At 48.5% G+C, this 19,602-nt stretch overlaps 1 long non-coding RNA gene across 1 annotated transcript in view; it reads right to left on the bottom strand.

Moving 5' to 3' along the window:
* Positions 1-4,499: 4,499 nt before the first annotated feature.
* LOC133352660 (uncharacterized) overlaps positions 4,500-19,602 on the bottom strand; it is a 41,079-nt gene continuing 25,976 nt past the window's right edge. The window contains exon 3 of the long non-coding RNA XR_009756284.1: positions 4,500-5,799. This is a non-coding gene — a long non-coding RNA (uncharacterized LOC133352660). The remainder of the gene's footprint in view (positions 5,800-19,602) is intronic.

Below are 19,602 nucleotides of genomic sequence, written 5' to 3'. Positions count from 1 at the left end.
TTGTGTACTCTTCGTGGTGAGTCCTTGTGTGTGTCCGTGTATGACGACATGCCCGTGTGTTGGTGTTAATATGCACAAGCGTGGGGGCTTTTGCGTGTGTCTGTGCACATGATGGGAAGCGGTAGAGTAGTGGTTAGCGCGCTGCGTTACCAAACCCGGTCACCCGAGTTCGATTCCCGCTCACAGGGGCGAATCTACGAACCTATCCTGGGCCTCCCCTAGGTCGACTCAGCCTTAAAGTGATTGTCCGTTTCGATGCGTGAATGTCAGCATTCCGGTGACGAAATCGACCTGGGCGTGGTGCTGACCACCCATTCCCTCGTGCGCCGTGGCAGCTTTACTTAATAGGTGCTCGCTAACAGCACTTGTCCAAACATTCTGTTCAGGTGAGGCTATGGGGAGGGAGGTGGGCGGTGGGGGGGGGAGAGTCATTGCCCGTGTGCGTGTGTAGGTATGTATGTATGTACGTGTATACGCGTGTACGTGTGCACGTGTTGCCTGTGTGCCACGGGGCGGGGAGAGGTCAGCCGCTTGTTGTTTGTGATGCCCCGCGTCTCGCGTGACCGGGGCTCTCGGGTTTGCGTGCGAAGCTCCGGCTCTCAGCAGCAAACTCCCCCCCCCCTCTCTCCCTAGAGCTGTGGGGGCAGCGAGGGACCCCCCCCCCCTCCTCCCCCCCTAAGTGGGGGGGAGGAGGGGGGGACAGAAGGGGGGTGGAAGATTGGGTGGCGGACGGCTCCACAAGTGATTACATTACCGCTGACCCCGGTGCAAGGGCTGCCCAGATGACCTCGCGGTGGACAAGAGGATGGCGAACGGCGTCGTTCGTTTTAGAAATCGGTTCACTCCGTGGGACAAAAAAACCCCGTGGCATTCAGTCGTTCGGTAAACTCGCGCGCGCGTCCCGTAGTTCACAATTGAGCCGCAGCTGAATTAGACCTTGGGCTCTGAGTCTCTTGCCCACGAACATTGGTGCTCTGTGGCAGTAGGGAACCCAGCAAAACATGGCAAGGTCGGCCAAGGTTGAGTGGAGCAGAGGTCAACTTGATTAGACACACACACATGTATATATGGCGCTGTGATATCCGCTTCCATGGACCGTTCTCTATGAATGGAATCTTGTTCATCTTGTGACATGGCGTCGATTTGCACAATCAGGAATACAATTGGTACAACATTTAATTGCCTGTTAATTCAGCAGCAGCTTCTTCTCAGTCTCCGCTCGAGGTGCGTCGTGGTGCTGGCTATCCAACCCCCTTGTGTGCCGTGCCGGCCTTCATACTCGCTAACAGCACTTGCCCCAACAGTCTGATAATGCGAGACGGGTGGTCTTTGTCTTTGTGCGCAATGCACGTGTGACTTGACACCCAGATGGGATTATTCTGGTAAAAAATAAACTTACTATTAAATAACCTTCATTTAAACAAAAAATATGGTAAGTGTTTTGATTTGTGTTGGGAGTAAACTGGAGCATGATGATGATGATTATTATTATTGAATGATTACACTATGTAACACAATTTGTATTCCTGGTTAGTGTTATTTCGTAATTGCTTATGCCTAAAAAGTATAGAAAATGACTATTATTCCCCACAAACTTTGCTTTTGTGACCAGGACAGTGATATTTTGAAATTGACCTATTTTCAATGAGAGAACGGGCGAATTTGTGTCTTTTCGTTCACGTAAAATTATTTAAAAAACAACATATTAATCAACATTAACATGTATTTATACTAAAGTAATACAAACATGACTACAAAAGATTTATAAGTGAGTAGTTTTTCGAGATTTACGATTATACTGTAAATCACTTTCACGAATCAGCCCCCAAATGTAGTCTCCCATCATGTTCTCGTTATACTGTCCTTGGTAGCGACATTCAAAGTCCAGTATATCCTGGTGGAAGCGCTCGCCTTGCTCCTCCAAGTACGCTCCTATGTTCTTCTTGATTTATCAAGATGAGCATCAAGGATATGGGCTTTGAGGGACATCCTACAACCCATTGTGCCGTAGTTCTTCACCAGAGTCTCAACCAGCTCCACGTAGTTTTCGACCTTGTGATTGCCCAGGAAGCCACGAACCTCTGCGGACAAAGCTGTCCCAAGCCGCTTTCTCCTTACTAGTGAGCTCCTTGGGGAATTCATTGCATTCCAGGATCTTTCTTTATCTGTGGTCGGACAAAGACACCGGGTTTGACCTTTGCCTGAGACAGTTTAGGGAAGCAGTCTTGAAGGTATACTTGAAGGCTGCCGACTTCTTATCTACAGCTCTGACAAATTGTTTCATGAGGCCCAATTTGATGTGCAGTGGTGTCATCAGCACCAGTGGCTCCCACTTGACGTTGTTCCTCCCCACAGAGAACTCGGTCTGCTGTGGCCAGTCCCGTCTGTGGTAGTGCGCCTTGGTGTCCCTGCTGTCCCAAAGGCAAAGATAGCAGGGAAACTAGGTAAAACCGCCTTGGAGACCCATTAGGAATGCCACCATTTTGAAGTCCCCGATGACCCCCCATCCATACCCATCATTCAAGGCGTCCAGCAAGGTCTTGATGCTGTTGTAATCCTCTTTGAAGTGCACCGAGTGAGCCAGGAGAAGAGACGGGTACTTGTTACCATTATGGAGCAGCACGGCTTTGAGGCTCCTGGGTGACCTGTCAATGAAGGGGCGCCACTAATTCTGGTTACAGGCGATTCCGATTTCCTCGAACAGACTGGTCACATTGTGGCAGAAGCAGAGCCCATCTTGACGGGTGAAGAAGCTGCAAAAAGTTGGTGACGCTTCCTCTGATCTGCGACTTGCACACTTTTATCCAACAAGTTCCACGACTTGAGCCTAGACGTCAAAAGCTCAGCATTGGACTAGGTGAGACCAAGATCTCTGATCAAGTCGTTGAGGTCTTTTTGGTTGTGGAAGTATGGGTTTCTCTCCTCAGCTCCACCTCTGAAATTGTCATCTGGATCTACGTCTTCCTCGATCTCTGATTTGCTGCTGAAAATGTCTATCATTCCCTGCAAACTTTGATTTTGTGACCAGGACAGTGATATTTTTAAATGTACCTATTTTGAATGAGATAACGGGTGAATTTGTGTCTTTTCGTTCACATAAAGTGAGAAAAAAATCAACATATTAACATGTATTTATATTAAAGAAATACAAAAATGACTACAAACGATTTAGACACCAAGGGGCACAACCACAGGTGGGACTGGCCACAGCGAACCGAGTTCTCTGTGGGGAGGAATAATCTCGAAAAACGACTCACTTCTAAATATTTTGCAGTAATTTTTTGTAGTACTTTAGTATAAATACATGTTGATTTAGATTCATATGTTGTTTTTTCTGACTTTATGTGAAAGAAAAGACACAAATTCGCCTGTTTTCTCATTGAAAATAGGTACATTTCTAAATATCACTATCCTGGTCACAAAAGCAAAGTTTGTGGGGAATAATAGACATTTTCTGTTCTTTTTAGGCATAAGCAATTGCGAAATAACACTTACTACCCAGGAACAAAAATTGTGTAACATAGTGTAATTAAAGGTTGTTGCTGCTGCTGTTGCTACTGCTGCTGTTGCTGCTGCTGTTGCTGCTGTTGCTGCTGCTGTTGCTGCTGCTGTTGCTGCTGCTGTTGCTACTGCTGCTGTTGCTGCTGCTGTTGCTGCTGCTGCTGATTTTGTTGCATCGAGGCACCGCAAGAAGCCTGCTCAAACCTCCCACGTGACTCTCAAAACATGATTTCCCTCCGCGAACAAACGCACCCCTAACATTATGAAAGTGCCCTCACGTTCGCCCGCATTGTATATGCCACGTAAACACGCGAGTGAGTCCTTTGGCTTTAAAAATTCGGCAGAGCCTCTGAATGCCTTTGGATACAAAGACTCACGCAACAAAGACAAACCCTTCCCAGCAACCCCCCCTATAGCGTTAACAGACTGTTGGGGTCAAGTGCTGTTAGCGAGTAGCAGCACCGATGAAGGCCGGCACTGTGGCACACGTGGGGGGGAGGGCGAGGGGAGGCCACACCATCACCGGCCGCTGTTGTTTACGCACTAGGCACTCGTTTGAGGCTGAGTCGACCTAGGGGGAGGCCCAGGACCGGATCAAACATTTCGCCGATGCCATTGGCCGCGAGCGGGAATCGAATCCGGATCGCCCGGGTTCGCGGTGCTGTGCGCTAACCACTGCGCCACCGCTCCTCTACGTATGCACGCACTCATTCGCTTCGTAACAATATCCATTGCTGGTTCAGAAAATGAAATTGCTGCAATGTTAAAACGTCTCATAATGGAGGGAGGTGGGGGGGGTGTTCGCTCTGTAGAACAATAACACACGCAGCCTTTTGTCTGCTGGCGCCGAGTTTGGGGAAAAGCAATTCCCCATTGCAAAAGCTCACTTTACATACCTTAACTCAATAATAATAATATCATCATAATCATAATAATAGTCATATGACTTGTGTGCATTTGAACAATCAACCCTTATGACTCAGCCAGCGTGGGGAGGCTTTCGTCCAGCGGTGTATTGATCATGGCTGTAATTATGATGTTAGTATGATTATTATTACCATATTGACTGCATGTTTATGCCTTCCTCCGGCAGTGGACAAATCATGGCTGGAATTATTATTTTACTTTATCATCATCATCATCATCACATTGACTGCATGTTGATGCCTTCATCCGGCAGTGGCTAAATCATGGCTGGAATTATTATTTTACTTTATCATCATCATCACATTGACTGCATGTTGATGCCTTCATCCTGCAGTGGCTAAATCATGGCTGGAATTATTATTTTACTTTATCATCATCATCATCATCACATTGACTGCATGTTGATGCCTTCATCCGGCAGTGGCTAAATCATGGCTGGAATTATTATTTTACTTTATTATCATCATCACATTGACTGCATGTTGATGCCTTCATCCAGCAGTGGCTATATCAATGCTAAAATTATTATTTTACTTTATCATCATCATCACATTGACGGCTTGGTGAGGCTTTCACCCAGCAGTGGATCGATCATGACTCTTACTGCTGCGACTTGTTTTGATGATTATTTTTTTTGTCAAATCTTTATAAACATTCATTCCGGCTTCAGTAATTGTGTTTCATGTGACAAATTCACGCCGCCGTGACATGTTACAGCGGGAAACGGAGCAATTATAAAATTGTGAAAGCAGGCAGCGGATTGGTTAAGCTGGCCTTCATCCAGCAGTGGATCGACGGTGGCCAATGATCATGATGACGGTGGAGGGAATTCGTAATAGATGACTGGGTTTGTATTACAAAATGTATTTTTTTTTAAAGCGACATCTTCGTCTTTCGACAGATGCCACGCGAATTAAAGTAATTGACGTGTGATAATATTGGCATTTTGTGAAATTGATCAAGCGCGTTAAGGTCATCTCAAGTCAATATTATAACATGTTATCTGTACTTTAGATGCAGCGTATGTTTATATATACAGTACTTATATACGCGGTATTGTGTACTGTTGTAACAAGTGGATTGGCTCTCCGCCGCTTTCTCTCGGCTCTACCGTCACACTCATGGCCTGCGTCGTTTGCCGGTGACCCAACACTGGACGTTGTTTTCTCGCCCTCGTTCGGGAGCGTTGGTTCAGATTTCTCGCAGCTCACTCGATCACGATCAGCAACGTCCACGACACGTTCATGGATACGACGCCAAGAGCAGTGAGGAACGGTGGGGGGGAGCATTCGGGGGTCGGGAGTCGAACTCGGGTCACCGTTCCCCGCGTCTGCCTCCGACGCGCCTGCCTCCACGGAGCTATGCAAACGACTGCAACAACAAATAACAAGAACACGAAGACCTTTAAATATCACGGCTACACGTGCGAGATAGAAACAACTACGCGTGCAGAATATATATAAAAAAACACACACAATGTGTCAATTCGATCGGGATTTTTTTTGTATATAGCGTCTATAATTCGGTGTGTACATATTGGCACTAGGGAGACAAAGGCGGCCGGGCGTGGTGTTGCCTACCCACGCCGTGCCGGTCTTCATAGGTGCTCACTAACGGCACGCGTACAAAGACAAAGATTCCCCGTATAGCCTTAACAGAATGTTGGAGCAAGTGCTGAAAGCGAGCACCTATGAAGGCCGGCACGGCACACGAGGGGGTGGGTGGTCAGCACCACACTCGGCCGCCTTTGTCTCCCTAGTGGCGATGTATTTTACACATCGCACCAGGTACTCATTTGAGGTTGAGTCGACCTAGGGGAGGCATAGGACCGGTTCAGATAATCGTCACTGGTGTTGACCGTGAGAGGGAATCGAACTCGGATGGCCGGGGTTTCGTAGCTTAGCGCGCTAACCGCTACACCACCGCTGCCCCCCCACACACACACCCACACCAGTGCACACACACACATACACATCAGTACACACATACACCCCAGTGCACACACACATACACATCAGTACACACATACACACATACACCCCAGTGCACACACACATACACATCAGTACACACATACACACATACACCCCAGTGCACACACACACATACCAGTGCACACACATACACACCAGTGCACACACACACACATACACACCAGTACACACACACACATACACACCAGTACACACACACACACATACACACCAGTGCACACACACACACATATACACCAGTACACACACACGCACATACACACCAGTACACACACACATACACACCAGTACACACACACACATACACACCAGTGCACAGATACAACAACGCTCATACACACCAATACACACACACAAATTGCGAAGACACCAATACACACACAAATACAACAACACGCAAACACACCAATACACACACACATACAAAAAAAATCACACGCAACAACAATGTACCTACACAAAAATACCCGATGCGGTTTGTACAAAAAAGCAATGCATTGATTCCATGCTGGCTGTAAATCACGCACTCCCAAAAACGCCGTGCGGCTGTTGACATCATCATTTGTGTGTCGAGACGGATAGAGCACACTTAGCAATGTATCAAGTAAGGCTTGATACAGCAATCGTGCTGTGACGGTTCCACCTGAAGACGGAAGCTTGTGTTGCCTCCGAAACGTCGTGATTTTTATTTTATTTTTTATTAATTTCAAATTTAAAATTTTACCTACGTGACTTTACCGAAAAAAAACTAAGAATATAAATCAATGTGTTGTTATTTATATTTTCCACGACGAGGCTAATGTTTATATTTCATGCAACGGCGACCCGTGGTGATTGAGTCACGTGAGCAGCACGCGTTCTCGTTGTGTGCACGTCGCTGAGTCTATGTGTGTGTCTGTGGTTCTCTGAATGTTGTTGTCTTCGTGCGCTGTTGTGGTGTGTTGTTGTTGTGTTGTGTTAGTGTGCTGTTTGTGACTGTGTGCGCGTTTCTGTTTTGTGTGTGTGTATGCTGTGGTGGCTGCGTGTTAGTGTGCTGTTTGGAATGTTGTGATTTGGGTGTGTACTCATATTTTGTTGTGTACTTCAGAATAATTTGTGTAGTGGTGTGTGCGTGTGTGTGTACTGGTGTGCTGTATGTTGTTTTTGTGTCCTCGTATTTTCCGTGTCGGCCTTCATAGGTGCTCGCGAGCCGGGGATCTTTGTATCCTGTATATTGTCTATTTTTTGTGCACTAGTGTTTGTGCGTTGTATACTTTAGTATTTGTGTATGTATACAGGCGTGTGTAACAACACTTCGCCCAACAATCTATCAAGGCTATAACGGGGAATCTTTGTCCGTGTATACTGCTTTATTTGTGTGTTCGCTTTCCGTTTGCGGGTGTCTCTGGATTTCAAAATAAGCACAAAGTGTGTCTCCGCGTGTGCCTGCTCATCTCCGTCTGTCTGTGCCACACGTGCAGATTTTTACACGGCCATTATTTATTGTACATCACGTGAGATGCCTTACAATGATCGCTGTGCGTTTCACGAACGGATCGTAGACAATCACGTCGAAACAATCAGCCTACGTTTGAATTAAATTAACGCCTGGTGGGGGGGGGGGGGGCGGAGTCCTGAATATGAAACGAATGCTTCGTTTTTTTTACGTTGCGATTTTCAGAACATGACAATAACGTATATTTAAGCATTTAAATACAAAGACAATGTTCTCACCCGTGTAGCTTTTAACAGACTGTTGGTGCAAGTGCTGTTAGCGAGCACCTATGAGGACCGGCAAGACACACGAGAGAATGGGTGGCCAGCACCACGCCCGACCGCCTTTGTCTCCCTAGTGCTGATGTTGTTTTTACCCATCGCACCAGGGACTCATTTAAGGCTGAGTCAACCTAGGGGGAGCTGCCGGTTCAAGAATTCTCGGCTGTTATTGAGCGTGAGCGGGGATAGAACTCGGGTCGCCGGATTCGTAGCGACATCCGCTAACCACCACGCCACCACTCCCCATGAGTGTACATACACACAAATATTAATTACATAATCGTTAACAAATAGTCTGCATCCTGTAACACAAGCTACAAATGATCAACAATACTGAGATGGACACAGTTTAAGAGGTTTCGATTTAAAGCTTTCGTGACTGCAAGGATTTATCTTCTTGGTTCATTCGGTAAAGTCACGTAGAAGGTAAATAATAAAAATAAAACATAATAAAATATTAATAATGATTTTATTATGTTTTATTTTTAATAATTATTTTATTATGTAGTATTTTTTATTATTTTATCATTTCCCTTATTAATAATAAATGTACTATGTTTTATTTGTATTATTTTATTATTTACCTTCTACGTTACTTTACCGAAAGAACCAAGAAGAGGAGTTTAAGAGGTGTTAATAAGAGCCCTTCATCATCATCAGCCATGGTCAATCCACTGCTGGATGAAGGCATCGGTCAGCCGCCACCACCACGTCACACGATGTAATCGATACTCCTGCAGCAAGCGGCAACCTACGCATGAGCTGATTCCATCGCTCCGTCTCCCAGTTGGAGGTCCACCAAAGACCACGACGATGAAGGGCAACTTGATGAAGTGAATATGTGTCCCTTAATGTTTCAATGTCCAAGGACGCACACACACACACAGACACACCGAGTGAACGTCGTTTTGCAACGGGAGTGCCGCGAGGTGAACATCCTAGCGCGAGCGGCATCCCCAGCGGACCGCGTGAACGACTCTTCGTGTTTCACGCGCGGCACGTCGAACGAGACACGCGTGACACCCCCCCCCCCTCTGCCCAGCCCCCCGCAACAATAAATAGACTTGTACATATTTTCATTGGCAGAAATACAGCAACATCATCAACTTGAGTAATCAAACAAGCGCCCTCCCGTTCACCCCCCCATCCCCACCATGTAATGAAATCCTCAGCTGTACATCATCGTGATGGGCACAGAAAGCAGACGCGTTGCTCTTGCAGCAATCGACATCGATAAATCTCGTCGCGATGTTCGCACGCGGTTGGTTTTACAGACGCTTTGCTCCCTCCCCCCCCCAAATAAGGTCCCCCCCCTCCCCACGTGCTCGTGGTTCTTGGGTGACAACATCACACGGATTCGTCGTCGTCATCATCGCCACCATCTATACGGCCACAGGACTGCTTCCGTATGTGTGTGTGTGTCTCTGTGCGTGTTTGGTTTGTTGTCATTCACGCGCACCTCCGGTGAACACGGTTGGCCACGTAAGGTGACCGAAAGAAGTTCAACGAACATACAACGTCGTCGTCGTCATGGACCTTGGTCAATCCACTGCTGGATGAAGGCCTCCCTCCAACAAGCCGCCGGCCAGTCACACAATACGGGGCACGAGCTAACGAACGTACGACGCTCGCGTTACAAGCAGGAAATTACACTTAATAATCGTAATAATAATAATAACAACAACAATACTGTAGTAATAGGTTTTTACCCTTTCAACTGGTACAAAAACTGACACCTTTATACAAGGCATCATGTTTGCAATAACCACAACACAAGCAGTCAAAATGCAAACAAAAATAAACAACTCTGATGATGATAATGATATGCACTGTCCTTGAAGTTGATTGGTCCACACCCGAGACAGCTTTTCTTAGAGCCTAGTCTCCATTGGTGTTGGACCAGATGACGCCAAAAGGCGTACAACTCAAAAAAACAGCGCACTATCAGAGTATTGAGAGCTCGGGGTAAGCATTTACACTATGAGACCTCCTTTACCAGTGGCAAAATATAGTAGTAGGTTTTTAGAGTAGAACAACCATACTGCTATTACAAATAATTAAATCGATGCATTGAGTTGACTGGCTGGCTGCTGCCTGGGCTCCTCTGCACGCCAACTCGATTGGTAGTGGCTGCTGTGGGCCGTTGCCACCGACACGAGCTGGGCAACTGGCTACACTAATATGTGTGTTGAACTTCTTTCGCACCGTACATGCGAAACGGCGGACTAAAAGGTGTGCTTTATAACATAGAGGGGGGTTCTATGCACGTGTGTGTATTCATGTACGTGTACGTATCCATGTACGTGTGTGCATCCATGTACGCGTGTATATCCAGGTACGCGTGTGTATCCATGTACGTGTGTGTATCCATGTGCGTGTGTGTATATCGAGGTACGCGTGTGTCTGTAGCTATGCACGTGCACATACTCCCTTGAGCAGGAGAGAGTAGGCAGAGGAGCGCGCCGGGGGAGAGCCGTGATGGACCTCTCTGAGGACCACGACTCACCTCTCTCCACCCCCCCTCTCTCTCTCTCACCCCCCCCCCTCTCTCCGTCTTCCCTCTTTGCAGTCTCCCTCGAGGGTTTTTCTTTATTATTATTCTGCTGCTGCTGCCAAACTTTCTCAGGACCCCGCCAGAAGCGCCGCGCGAACTCCCTCGATGCGCGCCGTCGCTCTGAGTCGCGTCCCACCGAGCAAACATTTGAAGGGGCATAGAAGAAGGGGCTCGCCTGGCGAGTGAGTGGCGGGTCTGGAGGGGGGGAGGTGATTGCTGTTTGGCCGAGGGGGGGGGGGGTATAAAGAGTTTTACAAAGCGCGCCCCAGACACGCGCGGATGAACACGTTGAAGTACATGTGTGTGTGTGCGTGTGTTGATAGGGTGTGTGTCGTGGGGAGCGGTGGTGTAGCGGTTAGCGCGCTGCGCTACGAACCTGGCGACCCGAGTTCGATTTCCGCTCACGGCCAACGCCCAGTGACGATCATCTGAACCGGTCCTGGGCCTCTCCTAGGTCGGCTCAGCCTCAAATGAGTACCTGGTGTGATGTGTGAGCATCGCCACTAGGGAGACAAAGGCGGCCGGGCGTGGTGTTGGCCACCCACCCCCTCGTGTGCCTTGCCGGCCTTCATAGGTGCTCACTATCAGCACTTGCCTCAAAAGTTTGTTAGGCTAGACGGGGGATCTTTGTCATTCGTAGGGTTTAAGAGTATGCGTGTGTGTGTGACCAGCAGCACTTGCTCCAACAGTCTGTTAAGGCTACAAGGGGGATATTTGGTGTGTGCGCGTGTTCTGGCCTTCATAGGTGCTCGCTAACAAAGGCGACCGGGCTTGGTGTTAGCCACCTTACGTGGCCAATCGTACTTGTCTGTTGTGAATGGTGTGAGCAGCACCACACCATTACACAAAGACAAAGACACGCGCAGTTCTCAAATATTCCACTCTGACCATCGGTAGGTCGCGTGTGGCGGCCTATAGAGTTGGTAGGGCCGCAATTTCCACCTCTGCCAGGACGTCTGGCCACACCCCACTCACGAAGGCCCTCTCTCGAGCCCCCTCGAGTGAAGGCCCTTCCGCCAACAGCGGCGTGAGCGAGACGATGTAGCGGCGCTATATGATATTCTTAGGTTTTTTCGGTAAAGTCACGTAGGTAAAACATAAAATTACCTACGTGACTTTACCGAAAAAACCTAAAAATAAGAATATGAATCCTTGCAGTCACGAAAGCTTAGCGCTATATGATGTTTTAGACATCTCTACGTGATCCACCAACTGCCTTGCCGACTGGACTTTCGTACCGAACACATCTCTGCACGAATGAGACAATTGTTGAACGCCCGCTGAATGGTGGTGGGTATAATTCGTTAAACATTTGCGGAAAATTCCGTGGAAATTTGTTTACATTCAGTGGACATTCATGAGAAATTCACATCGGAATTTGTGGGGAAATTCCGTGGAAATTCGTGGAAAATGTCGTCAAAAATTGTGGGGAATTCCATACAAATCCGTGGAACATTCCGGTAAAATTTTTTTTAACATTCTCCGTAGGAATTTGTGGAAAATTCCGTTCACATTCGTGAAATATGCCGGTGGAATTCTGTGGAACATTCTATGGAAATTGCCACGAGCGGTGAGGTTTTTGTATTTGTCGAGATGAGCGATACAGGACGAGACGCGAATCTGCCAAGCGTGCACGCAGAGCCACACGGACTGAGAAGGGCCGCCCCTTTGCTCCATCAAGGTTAGGATAGCAATAATTATTTATATACGCATATTTTTATTATTTTGTTTCGCCTAGCCTACATGTACAGTCTTCCGCGCAGCATATCACTTTAAGGGAGAGTCATTTATTGAGCTTCTGTCCGTGCGAGTGTTTGTGTGCCCGCGTGTTTTAGAGATGGAGCGGTGGCGCAGTGGTTGGCGCACTTTGCAATGAACCCGGCGACCAGAGTTCGAACCCCGCTCATGGCCAACACCAGTGGCGATTATCTGAACCGTTCCTGTGCTTCCTCTCGATCAACTCAGCCTTAAATTTGTGTCTGGTGTGGTGTGCACACATCATCATTGGGGAGACAAAGGAGACACGAGTATGGGGCTGGCTACCCAACTCCCTCGCGGCCTCCATAGGCGCTGCTCGCTAACAACACTTGCCCCTACAGTCTGTTAAGGCTACACGGGGGAACTTTGTCTGTGAATGTGTAACGCGGGGCCTGTCATGTGGAACGCGCGATCCGGTTCGCTGCTCCTCCACCCGGCCGGGGTTACTGCGAGGGTGGGTGGGAGGTGGGGAGGGTGAGAGGTTGGAGGTGGGAGGGAGGTGGGAGGGAGGGTGGAAAGGATGGAGAAAGTGAGAGAAGATGGGAGGGATTACGGGAGAGGGAGTGAGTGATGATGGGAGGGAGAGAGTGAAGAATAGAGGGAACAAGTGGGGGGAGAGGGAGGGAGGGAGGGAGGATGAGAGTGAGGATTGGACAGTGAGGGAGGGAGGGTGACATCAGCCCTAAGAAAACGTTCGCAAATCACCGCGCCAACACACAAAGAGGGGGAGGGGGTAGGGGTCGGCGATGCTCCACAAACAAAAGGGCGCTCTCTCCTTCCACCGCAGGTTGTCAGCGCCCCGGGAGGCTCTCGGCGCGGCCGGGCGCGCGGGTCAGAGCGGGCCGGGTCGCCCTCTCTTCTGCCCCATCATTAACGACGCCAGCGAAAGGTGCTTTTGATGCCCGGTGACTGATTGCCGGGGATTGAGCCGCGTGTTGATTCTGGCTCCGTGTGGGTCACCGTAAAAGGCAAAAAGAAGGCTTGCGGCAGTGGTCAGCGCATTGGATGCACACACGTACATGGATACACACACATAAACCCACGAACCTGGCTTGAATTCACGGCGAGTAATACGCGAACCGTCGTGATGGAGATACCACCACAAATTTTAATGTTACATGCGTAAAATATCGAATGCGTTCGGACCAACCTCCTGTTAGCCTTCCGAACCGATGCTTAGCAGCGGCATTCGTTGAAGATCGCGAGCTCTACGATCCGGTTTCACCATTCCGGTGCTCATCAGCCGGATCGGTCTCACCACTCTGAAGAAACGAGTTGAAAACGAATTTCTTTTGAACGACGTTTCGTGTTCAGTTTATTAGCACGGCTGGCTACGAACGGCGCGTAAGTAGTTCACAGATCACAAGTACAAAGATCCCCCGTATAGCCTTAACCGGCTGTTGGAGCAAGTGCTGCTAGCGAGCACCTATGAAGACCGGAACGGTACACGAGGAAGTGAGTCGCCATCAACACGCCCGACCGCCTTTGTCTCCCGATGTATAAACATCGCGACAGGTTCAAATAATCGTCACTGTTGTTGGCCGTGAGCGGGAATCGAACCCGGGTGGGCGGGTTCAAAGCGCAGCGCGCTAACCACGAAACTACACACACACACACACAGCAACAACCTTCACCCCCTCGACTCGCAACACTCATGGCCCCGGGTCACGCGCACAAATGAGACGTATCCCGGCCCTCTTGAGATCCCACCCGGGTTTAACTCAACAAACTAAACTGAGCCCATGTGGTTTGGTGAGAGCCACGACTCCGTCCACTCGATCGCTTTAACGCACTCTCAACAACACTGTGGCCTTAAAATGAACATAAATATTTTTTTAATCGGGGATGTTCCGGACGATGTCCCTTCTTCGTGACTTATACAATTGTCGCCGATTACATATGGATATTATTTACATTTTAAGGCCAGGATAGTCGATACGGAACATGTTGAGTTGTTTTTTGTTATGGTTAAACTATTATTGTGCACCACTGCCAACGCAGCAGCAGCAGCAGAGACAAATATTGGCGTGTCGTGGTTTCACAAAGAGAATATTCTGGGTCACGAGTAAGATATATATACGCGTAGTAATGAACACACGAATATAATGTGGCAAGGTGGAATCTGCAACATGTTCTATGTGTATGTGTGTGTATATACATCGAGGTTATGGAGCTTCTGTGGAGGCTTGGCGGATGTCGGTGTCACGCCAATATTCGTGTCGGAAACCCTCGACCACCCGACACGAGTCGCCACGTTCGCAGCGACTCAACCGAGTAATTCCAGCTGGCCAGCGCACGCCATCGCCGTCAGAACTCTGACCGATAGTGCCCTCCTCCTCCTGCTACTCCCTCCTCTTCACGCGGTGCCTTGAGACTCATCCACCGGCGTAAAGATGACGGGGGGAATATATTCGACAGTGAAATCGTGACGAATCCAACATGCTTCATCTCGCCTCGGAGAGACGCGATCCCACGCGCCGGTATACGCTGTGGCCTCGCTGAAGAGCGCGACGCTGATGCCACTAAAAAGCGAACAGACTCAACGGTGTTTGCGAGGGAAAAGTAAATACTCGGCGACGTTTCGGTGAACGGCCCTTCTTGAATACTAATCGGCGCACCTCTTACCGCGCGAATCCACATCGGGATGAACACGTATGCAATCAACGCATTCATTCCGTTTCGCTGCGAATATCATTCAGAACACGGTCATATTTTTTCACGTTCTCGAGACACGCGCAGAGTTTGCGTTAAATTGAGCACACGCGTGATAATCACGATAATAGGATGGGTATACACCGTGGCATATGACGCGTAATGCCAATCCACTGCTGTATGTTGGACTCCCCACGTCGTGTCGGTCACATGGGGTAGTCGCGTGACCATACTTCACCACGTTGGTCAGTGCGCGTTGGAACAGCTGGGGTTGGGAGCGGCGGGGGGTGGGGGGGGCGTTGGATGTAGAACCCGGTGTGGATATCGTTCGCCACTGACGTTAGCCGTGATCGGGGACACGAACTCGGAGTTTGAAAGCCTGATGCACCACCCAACCGCTGCGCCACCGCTCCACCCCGTACAATGTAGACAATAATAAAACAATTATATAAATATCATGATCCCGTATACAATATGAACACGTGTATATACAACGTGTAGAGGTGTATACCGCCAAAGGTACGATAGGGCTATGCTAAACACTGCGGCATTACCACACTGGCAAACACGGATTTCATCCGTCTGCTCATGCCAACGTTCATAATGTGATTGTACGTTTACGAGCAGAAACAGAACTCGTTTAATAAAAGAAAAGATGATCATCGCTTTAACAAATCTATGATATCATCAGTGTGTATTTATATACTGTATATATACATTATATATAGGGTTAGGCACTCAAATTGATAAATTCGGATGAATATTAATAGTCACCCTTGGCAACTTTTAAATCATTGCTGAAGGCCACGATATATGTTTTAAATTTAACGTCTTTTTGGCCATGACTGTCCGTCCCTCCAGCCAGCAAAACTTAAAAAATAGAAAATATAACATACGGCTTAGTCTCTGCGTTTATTTTGGCATCTTATGATTATTTGACTGTTTTATTATCCCCACCCCATTATTTTAACATTTTTATGAGCGTTTTGACAACATTTTACTTTTCGTGGCCTTGGACCTTGTGCTATGGCAGGCGCTCTATTGATTAATATTATTATTGGTTATGATTTGCCCTGTGTTATTGTTGGTGGGTAGCAAATAATTTAAACATTCTAAACAGGACCTCCCATTTTAACACGTCGGCTTTCGCGACCAATATAATCCATAATACCATTTTTTTGGGTTAGATCGTGTAAATATATAAATGTGTCGTTAACCCCGCCACCACCCGACACAACCAATTAGTAAGGGTGGTCACGTAAACAGAACATGGCAATTCGTGAACGAATTCGTTCACAAATTGCCATGAATATGGCCTGTACATTAACAACATGATTCTACGATGAACTCATGTGAATGCATCATCATCATCATAATTACCAACAGCTGTGATGTATCTACTGCTGGATGAAGAAGCCCTGCATAACCCAAGCAGCCGTCATCTCTCCGACGGTATTCACGATTCAACAACAGCAACAACAACAACAGCAACAACAACAACAACAATCAGCGCAGCTCCTACGCACACGTGGCCACTTTAATCTCCGCCGTTGGACGTTCCTCTCGTGTGCATCCCCCTCCCTTGTCCCCTCCCCTTGTCCCCCGCCCTGTCCCCCCCCCCCCTTGTCCCCCCCCTTGTCCCCCCCCCTTGTCCCCCCCCTTGTCCCCCCCCCTTGTCCCCCACCCTTGTCCCCCCCCTTGTCCCCCCCCCCCCTTGTCCCCTCTCCTCTGGCTGCTCCGGCTGACACTGCGGCCACACAGGCCACGCGTCGCAATCACAGCGCGTACGGCGGTGCGTAGGAAGACATCGATAGTCGGCTGTGAGCTGGCGCAGGGCAGCCAGTCAGCCGCGTCTTCGTCGCTGTGCTGTAAGCGTTCTAGATTTGAAGCTTTCGTGACTGCGAGGATTCATACTCTTAGTTCTTTCGGTAAAGTCACGTAGGTAAAAATTGAAATAAAAATTAATAAAATTAAAATAATAAAAATCACGACGTTTCGGAGGCAACACAAGTCTCCGTCATCAGGTGGGACCGTCACAGCCAGATTTGCTGCATCAAGTGACGGTCCCACCTGATGACGGAGACTTGTGTTGCCTCCGAAACGTCGTGATTTTTATTATTTTTATTTTATTAATTTTAATTTCATTTTTTACCTACGTGACTTTACCGAAAGAACTAAGAGTATGTGCTGTAAGCAGCCGGCGAGCGGATTTCACCCCTTTGCATGCGCCCGATCTCTCGTGCGGATCCCGAAAGCTCATTTTACTGGTCAGTAAATGGATGTGTGACCGATGACAAAGATCCGCCCCCCCCCTCATCATCCGTATAGCCTTCACCAGACTGTAGGGGCAAGCGCTGTTCGCGAGCACTACGACTGCCGGAACGACACACGAGGGGGTGGGTGGCCAGCACCACGCCCGGCCGCCTTTGTCTACCCGGTGGCGTTGTTTGCACACCGCGACACGTACTCATTTTAGGCTGAGTCGACCTAGGGGTGGCGCAGGACCGATTCAGATGATCGCCTTGAGCAGGGGAATCGAACGTGAGTCGCCGGGTTCGTAGCGCAGCGCGCTAACCTCTACACTACCGCTCCCCCGCACATTTACGTACACCCACACACATTTACTGTGAAGTCGCTCCATCTCCCCATTGATTTCTCAGAAGCCACGTCCCCCCCTCCCCCCTCGTTGTTTCATAAGTGGTGATGCGCTTGCGAATTGGCATGGCGAGTCTCAGTCAGTCACTGTAATGGACAGAGCAGACGGCAGCGTGCCGACCAGGAGCAGTGCCGTTGCTCGTTGTGGGTCAGCGTCGGCGAAAGGGGCGGTCGGGTTGAGCACTGGATGGAAAGTTGGACTGTTTGTCATTGGGACGCGATTGAAGGTGGCCTTCGTGAGGAATGCGTGAATTCTTCAAACCGCAGCGCGCGCGGGGCGCATTGATGAGTTCACAATCCTCATTCCCTCGCGTCTATCCATCCCCATCCTCCTCCTCCTCCTCCTCGAGATAATGATTACAAACACGCGGAGGAGTAGGAGGGCGGGTAGAATCGCCGCGTTCTCCACTAATTCCAAGCAAAAGGGACCCGCTCCGCCCTATTCCACCTCTCCCCCAGCCAACCGCGACGTCGGCTCCCTGCAAGCCCGTTCAGTTGAATTGTTTCGACGGCACACATAGGCTCACATAGAGACGCATAGACTCGCATTGAACCCCATAGGCTCACATAGAGACCCATAGAGTCGCATAGAAACACATAGGCTCACATAGAGACCCATCGACTCGCATAGAAACCCATAGGCTCACATAGAGACTCAAAGACTCGCATATAAACCCATAGGCTCACATAGAGACCCATAGACTCGCATAGAAACCCATAGGCTCACATAGAGACCCATAGACTCGCATTGAACCCCATAGGCTCACATAGAGATCCATAGAGTCGCATAAAAACACATAGGCTCACATAGAAACCCATCGACTCGCATATAAACCCATAGGCTCACATAGAGACTCAAAGACTCGCATAGAAACCCATAGGCTCACATAGAGACCCATATACTCGTTTTGAAACCCATAGGCTCACATAGAGACCCATCGACTCGCATAGAAACCCATAGGCTCATATAGAGACCCATAGACTCGTATTGAAACCCATAGGCTCACATAGAGACCCATAGACTCGCATAGAAACACATAGGCTCACATAGAGACCCATCGACTTGCATAGAAACCCATAGGCTCACATAGAGACTCAAAGACTTGCATAGAAACACATAGGCTCACATAGAGATCCATCGACTCGCATAAAAACACATAGGCTCACATAGAGACTCAAAGACTTGCATAGAAACCCATAGGCTCACATAGAAACCCATATACTCGTATTGAAACCCATAGGCTCACATAGAGACCCATAGACTCGCATAGAAACCCATAGGCTCACATAGAGACCCATAGACTCGTATTGAAACCCATAGGCTCACATAGAGACCCATAGACTCGCATAGAAACCCATAGGCTCACATAGAGACCCATAGACTTGCATAGAAACCCATAGGCTCACATAGAGACCCATAACTCGCATAGAAACACATAGGCTCACATAGAGACCCATAGACTCGCATAGAAACCCATAGGCTCACATAGAGACCCATAGACTTGCATAGAAACCCATAGGCTAACATAGAGACCCATAGACTCGCATAGAAACCCATAGGCTCACATAGAGACTCATAGACTCGCATTGAAACCCATAGGCTCACATAGAGACCCATAGACTCGCATAGAAACACATAGGCTCACATAGAGACCCATAGACTTGCATAGAAACCCATAGGCTCACATAGAGACCCATAGACTCGCATAGAAACACATAGGCTCACATAGAGACCCATAGACTCGCATAGAAACCCATAGGCTCACATAGAGACCCATAGACTTGCATAGAAACCCATAGGCTAAC

The sequence above is a fragment of the Lethenteron reissneri genome, chromosome 41 (genome assembly GCF_015708825.2).
Source record: "Lethenteron reissneri isolate LAM-NWPU_2019-01 chromosome 41, ASM1570882v1, whole genome shotgun sequence".
Lineage (NCBI taxonomy): Eukaryota > Metazoa > Chordata > Hyperoartia > Petromyzontiformes > Petromyzontidae > Lethenteron > Lethenteron reissneri.
This window is presented reverse-complemented; position numbering and strand designations above follow the sequence as displayed.